General features: G+C 33.5%; 1 pseudogene; it reads left to right on the top strand.

The window, feature by feature from the left end:
* The first annotated feature begins 751 nt into the window (after nt 1-751).
* LOC145066685 (secreted RxLR effector protein 161 pseudogene) lies at nt 752-1444 on the top strand (annotated as a pseudogene).
* The last annotated feature ends 5744 nt before the right edge of the window (nt 1445-7188 follow it).

The following is a 7188-nucleotide window of genomic DNA, read 5'->3' as shown; positions in this document are numbered from 1 at the left end:
TATGAAAAGGGAGATTCATGCTCTCGAACGAAACGGGACGTGGACCCTTGAAAACCTACCAAAGGGAAAGAAGGCCATTGATTCGAAATGGGTATACAAGATCAAATTTAAACCAAACGGAGAGGTTGAAAGATGCAAGGAGAGACTTGTGGCAAAGGGGTTCACACAAATGGAGGGAGTTGATTATCATGACACCTTTGCCCCGGTAGCTAAATTAGTAACAATGAGAACTCTCCTTACTGTTGCTGTGAAACGGGGATGGGAGATTCAACAACTCGATGTGAACAACGCCTTCTTACATGGTGATCTTGAAGAAGAAATTTATATGAAGATCCCACAAGGATTCTCAAGAAATAATGAAACAAGAGTTTGCAAACTCAAGAAGTCAATCTATGGGTTGAAGCAAGCGTCACGAAATTGGTATCACAAGTTCACGAAATCGCTCACAGGTCTTGGTTACAAGCAATCAAAGGCAGATCACTCGTTCATCTATAAAAATGCAGGAATATATGTGGGACCCCTCATATATGTGGATGATGTGATTATTGTAGGAAACAATACAAAGCATATTGCAAGAACAAAGAACCATCTAGACAAAGAATTCAGCATAAAGGACCTTGGTCCTTTGAAGTAATTCTTAGGAATAGAAGTTGCAAGAACATCCGAGGGTTTGGTTCTAAGCCAACGAAAGTACACTCTGGACATTCTTGAAGATAGTGGAATGAAAGGATGCAGACCCAGTTCGTTTCCCATGGAGCAGAACCTAAAACTCGACAAAGGAGAAGAAGAAGAAAAGGTTGATGCTAGTCAATATCGGAGACTTGTGGGTCGTCTGCTTTATCTACAAGTTACTTGCCCAAACATAGCATATTCTGTGAATATCTTAAGCCAATTCGTTGGGGATCCAAGACATAATCATATGGAAGTTGCAAACCGAGTACTGAGATATCTTAAAACCACCGTTGGTCATGGCATTCTCTTGCCGAAGGTAGATGATGTTAATCTTGTAGCCTACTGTGACGCGGATTGGCTTGGATGCCCTCTTACTAGGCGATCTAGAACGGGCTATGTACTCTTGTCGGGAAGAGCTCCAATATCTTGGAAATTCAAGAAACAATCGGTGGTGTCGCGCTCTTCTGCCGAGGCGGAATATCGGGCCATGGCTACATCCGTTAGTGAAATTATATGGGTTCGTTGGTTACTGAAAGAGCTCAACGTTGCTGCAGCTGGTCCAACACAACTGTTATGTGATAATCAAGCGGCTAAACACATAACTAACAATCCCGTTTTCCATGAACGGACAAAACACGTTGAAATAGATTGCTATTTTGTCCGTGAGCGTGTTGAACGAAAGGAAGTTGAGCCAATATTCATCAACTCCAAACAGCAAGTGGCAGATTTATTCACGAAACCTCTTGGTTCTCATCCCTTCGTGAATTGTTAGTCAAGTTGGGCATTTGAAATCTACATGCGTCTACTTGAGGGGGAGTATTGGAAACTAATTATTTTCTCTCCACCATATATTCTCTTTCCTCTCTTAGGATCTTTAATTCTATCCGTAATTATTGTGATAGGCTTTTTCCTTTTGTGATGTAATATTTTGCTGTATATGTATCCTCTGTAGAATATATCAAAAAAAAAAAAAAAAAAAAAAAACCTTTGATCAATTCGTTTATATATTCTATATTAATTTTTGTAGAGTTTTAAACGAAATCCACGTAATTTCTTGCTCCCGAGTCTTGACCGTGTTTCACAGTCAACCTGTTTGTGTCTCTCACACACACACACTTTACAACATAAATACTTGAAAGTTTATTTAGTAAATTTAGAAAGTAATAAATTTTGCAAAAGAAGCACACCATATGTAAATGAAAATGACAGTTTTTGAGATGTGTTTTGGTGGTGATCTTCTTTCCACGCAATATTTTTTTTTCTTCCAAATTGACCCTACTCAATAATTTATTTGAAAATTGAATTATTTTATGTGTTTTGTATTTTGGCACAATTATAAATAAAGAGAATATGTACCTTTGTTTTTAATATTGTAAGAACACCATACGTGTTAGAGACAAGATTGCAATGATTTGAAATTATTATTATTTATATAATAATAATAATAATAATAATAATAATAATAATAATAATAATAATAATAAAAGAAATGTACAATTTGTGATGTTTGGTGATAATTGGATGATTCAAAAGCCTTCAAATAAGTAGCACAAATAACTGATGGAATTTGGATAATATTTCATGTGTTCAAATCGTGGGATGCATACACAATAACACAAATTATAAGGTAGAGGTTTTTTGAGTCATATGTATCATTAAATGCATACATCAAAAGATGACCACAAAGTTTGAAAACATTTGTTCTTTCTTCAAACGAGACGATGGAAGAGAACATGGATGGTGAACATGTTTTGGAAACTTTAACACATCTGTATCACTAAATTTTTAGGGATAATTACTATTTTATGATGTAATATTTATAAGAATTATATTTTTTTTACTTATAGCACAAATTGACCATTAATTTCATTAAGTTATCATTTTTCTTTTTAGAAAGAATGACCATTCCCATACGAGGGTGTTCAGGTCAACTTATACGCACCACAACTAATCGATCTTTCATGCGAATATGAGGTTATGTATCATACACTTGAGTCACCACAAACGAACATTCATGACCACAGAAGCAAATGACAATTTCATGATTTTGGAGTACCCGGTGTTCGGTACTAATATCGGCACCGAATCCCGAATTTCATAATTTTGAAGTACCGAGTACCGTCTCATATTTTTAAATTTGGTACAGTTCGGTACCGGTTCCGATACGAGATCGGGATTTGGTACAAACTGGTCATCCATACTTTTATGATATTTGTGAACTATAAAATTATAAAACCTTAAAATTGAAAAATATAAGTAAAATTCTATTTCGCATTTATATTTGTGAAATTGCTCAAATACCTTTTTTATTTTTTATTTTTTATTTTTTGTAGATTTTGTCAACAAAATATAAATTCACATTTTTTATTGTAATTTAACAATTGAAAGTTTGCAAAGTTATTTTTTTAGAAGCCTAACGCACATCCATTATCTTAATCTTAAATCTATACCTTTTATTTCCAGTAATAACTGAGCCTTCAATTTTTGGCTGAGACAAATTTTTTCATCAACCTTTGATATCGTTAAACTTGAAGACCTTTGGTGATTTGCAAAGTTAATAGTCATTTTGTATGAGTACTTAAATATATGATATTTTATCGAACATCAATCACATCACATAAAGTGTTCATTTTATGATTATTCTAAAGTTTTAATCTTGTTAGCGTAGAATAGAAACTTATCATGGAAAAGAACATCTTAGAAGTTATCAAAGATGGTCACCATTAGTCTCTTATATATTTATAAAAAACAAATAATACCTTATTATATATTCGATGTATATGACACTATGTTTTTTTATTCAACTTTACGAATGATATTTTGTTCGATATTAAAGTTTATTTTTTGAAAACTTACATGATTTGTAATATTTTTAAAAGCTCTATACACATAATAGATGACCACTAATTGTTAGGCGTTTGGTTAACTTGACCAAAGGTTGAAAAAGACTGAACTTGAACAAAGGTTGAAAAAGACTACGTGTGTTTCCCACATACTTCGTAAAGGTTGTCTTCTCTCTAATAAGAATGGTGTAGATTATACATTTATGGAATCTTACATGATTAGTAACCTATACGAAAGCCAAAAGGTCTAATAATTGCAAAAGATACATTAAAGGGTATTTATTTTTAACTAGACGAGTATCCGTGCGTTATGCATGATAACAACTATGTAGTTAAAATATATTAGAATTTACAATTCACCTACATTTTCTTTGTCATTTTATATATTGTTATCAAAGACTTTTATAAACACAACTTTGTTAATGAAACCTAATAACCTATAGTTTAATTAGTTTTTGAAGATATGATATTTTGTATAATGTGTTCTATGTAAATGATGATGGGTGTACTATATTAATATTATGGTAAAGTTTATAAAATCAGTATATTTTATCAAGAAGATATACCAAAAAGTTTACTTTGTAATGAAGCAAAGAAGATGACATTATATGACAAAGTGTTGAATATGTTGTTTGTTTATGTTAGATTGCAATATAATTTTGATAAAAATTAAATGGTCTTAACAACTTATTCCGATGTACCAAACTTTATATATTAAAATATGTGATATAAAAATGTGTTAAATTATTAAATTATAATTATATATTAAATAATAGAAAACAAAATAAAATAAAGACAAAATTGCAAAAATGGTCTATGTGGTATATATTTTTTGGGGGTTTTAGGGGGTGTTTGACTTAGCTTTTGAGAGACCAAAAGTCTTTTTAGGAAAAGATTAAAGGTAAAAGATATTTGGCAAAAGATTTTTAAAAGTTACTTTTGGATTTTAGATAGAAGGAAAATCAACTTTTTTGAAAAGTCAGGAAAACCTGACTTTTTGCAACTTTTCCAAAAAGGAATTTTGCCCTCTAAAAAGCTAAGCCAAACACCCCCTTAGTCCAAACCACGACTTATTTGGATTGGTGGTCCTTTTAAGATGATTTCGTCGTGTTTTTGGTCCTTCCAAATAGTAAAATGACTGTAATATCCTTGGGGTATTTATTTTCCATTTTCCTTTCATTTCTTTTAGGGATAATTTCGTATATGCCCTTACTAAAGATCTAAATATCGTATTTACCCGACCTAAACTCTAATTATCATATTTGCCCTTGTTAATGTTTTTTAATATCATATATACCAAAATCTAATTTTTTTGATAATTTTTATTGATTTATAATTTTTTATTTCATAATTTTTTAATCATTATAACTAAAAAAACATTGTAAATGGACAATAATGCCCTCATTTCTAATTTCCAATACAACACATGTTCACAGGAAATTTACCATCGTTGCTTCCATATCTCACGTTTTTGCCCCTGTTGATCATTTCTTCCAATCACAATCTTCATATTCAGCTCTGTTGTCGCACACGCTAGCATCACGCTAGCATAGGTGATTGATTGAACCATAATCCTATTTTCTATCTCTCCAATTTCGTTGTTGATTTCGTTGCTGTTGATCACGCTAGTTGCAATATTTTCAGCACATGAAGGTATGAATGAAGAAGATTCACTATCTTAAGATGTTTAGAATACTGGGTGTTCACATGTCTGTAAAACATTTGTACTCCTTACTTCTCCTTCAAATATCTGTAAAATACTTGTACTCATTCTTTCTCGATTACAAGGATTTTTTGGTATGTGGTTTGTCTTGAAATTATCATTTGTGTATCGACATTTTGGGTGCTCACAATTATGATGGCATCAGGTAACGAACACGTGTTTGTGTTGATTTTCTTTGATTCCACAACTGAGGGCAATTTTGGTATTTGTAGATGAAATGGGCTAGCCGTGGGTTCATTTGTTGCTTCCAAAAAACCCCTGTTTTTCTATTCTATCAAGGAATGGAACAATAAGATTGAAAATTGAAAATTTGTATTAAAGAAAGAAAATAAAATGAAAAATTGAATGCAAAGAGAAAACTTAACTGAATGAAACTCGATCTCCAAGCTCTATTGTTGTTTTTTGCTGGTATCATGTGTCTTGAGTAGGCTCTTAGTTGAAACCGCATGAAAGGGATAATCCATTCAAGTTTCTTATATGTCAATCGATCATCACAACAGCCAAAAGAGATTCTTGTGATGCATGATGAGTGTGTGCGACACCGGGGAAACAACGATCAGAAGCTTCGATCGAAAGTATAAGGGATAAGCTCGATCGTGATTTTGTGATGAGGGAAATGTGATTTGAGGAAGTAAGTACCAAGGGCAATATTGTCCATTCAAAGTTTTTTTGAATTATGATCCTTTAAGATTATGAAAATGAATTATAAATTGAATTATGATGCTTTAAGATTATGAAAATGAATTATAAATTAATAAAAATTATCAAAAAAATAGGTTTGGGTATATATGATATTACAAAACATTAAGAAGGGCAAATACGATATTTCAAATTTAGGTCGGGCATATATGATATTTAGATGTTTAATAAGGAGATATACGAAATTCTCCATTAAATCTAATACTAATTTATTTATTTTAATAGTTAAAAAAAATAATAAGGGGCCCACCTCTCTCTCTCTCTCTCTCTCTCTCTCTCTCTCCCTCTCCACACAACCTCATCCCTCTAGTCCTTGATTCATCGACGATCACAGTGACTGTCGACCCTCATTCGTCTTTGCTTCGGTCAGACTCCACCACCTTCCACTGCCCTACACCGCCTTCCTTTCCTTCACCTTGCAAGTTGCAACTACTGCTTGCGATCCCACCCTCGACGACAAAACCTATTTCATCAATTCACCACCCTCCACAACCTTCCTCTCGTCATTTGCAACTCGCTACAACCCCCTCGACGATACTATCGCCAACAACAACGAGCGAATATGGGAGAAAACGATTGAAGCAAGAAAAACCCAGCAGTAGGGCCGCCACCCACTGCCGACGCAAACCACCACCACCCACCGCTGCTACTACTGTCGAAATCTTTTCCTCCGACTATTTGCCACCTTCCTCATCCCTATCTCGTCAATATCGCCGACCGAAACGCAAAAGAGGAGCAACGGAGCTGCCACTGTGTGCCACCCATCACCACTCGCTACCATTTTTTTTGGTTATTGCCACCGTGAGGACTTCGACTAGCCACCACAGGCCATTGTGAATATTCGACCAGCACCACCATCGTTTCCTTATATTTATTTTGTGGTTCTCGTATCTTGATCATTTGACACAAGAGACTTTCCAAAAACTTTCATTTGATTTAAATACATTCAGTACCTCACTTAATTTCCAAACCCATATTAAGTACCCTATTTATTTAAAATAAATCATGAGGCCTCTCCATGGATAATTGTTTACAATGTTAACTTCATTGTAATCTACAGATGTAAAACGAGATGGAAGAGAGAGAGAGAGAGAGAGAGAGCCCTTCTTATTTTTTAATTATTAAAATAAATAAATTAGTATTAGATTTAAAAAGAAATGAAAGAAAAATAGAAAATAAATTCCCAAGGGTATTATAGTCATTTCACTATTTGGAGAGACCAAAAACACAACGAAGTTAGCTCAAAATGAC

The sequence above is a fragment of the Lactuca serriola genome, chromosome 8 (assembly GCF_051521515.1).
Source record: "Lactuca serriola cultivar US96UC23 chromosome 8, Lser_US96UC23_V15, whole genome shotgun sequence".
Lineage (NCBI taxonomy): Eukaryota > Viridiplantae > Streptophyta > Magnoliopsida > Asterales > Asteraceae > Lactuca > Lactuca serriola.
The sequence above is the reverse complement of the archived record's forward strand: the minus strand, read 5'-3'. Positions and strand labels throughout refer to the sequence as shown.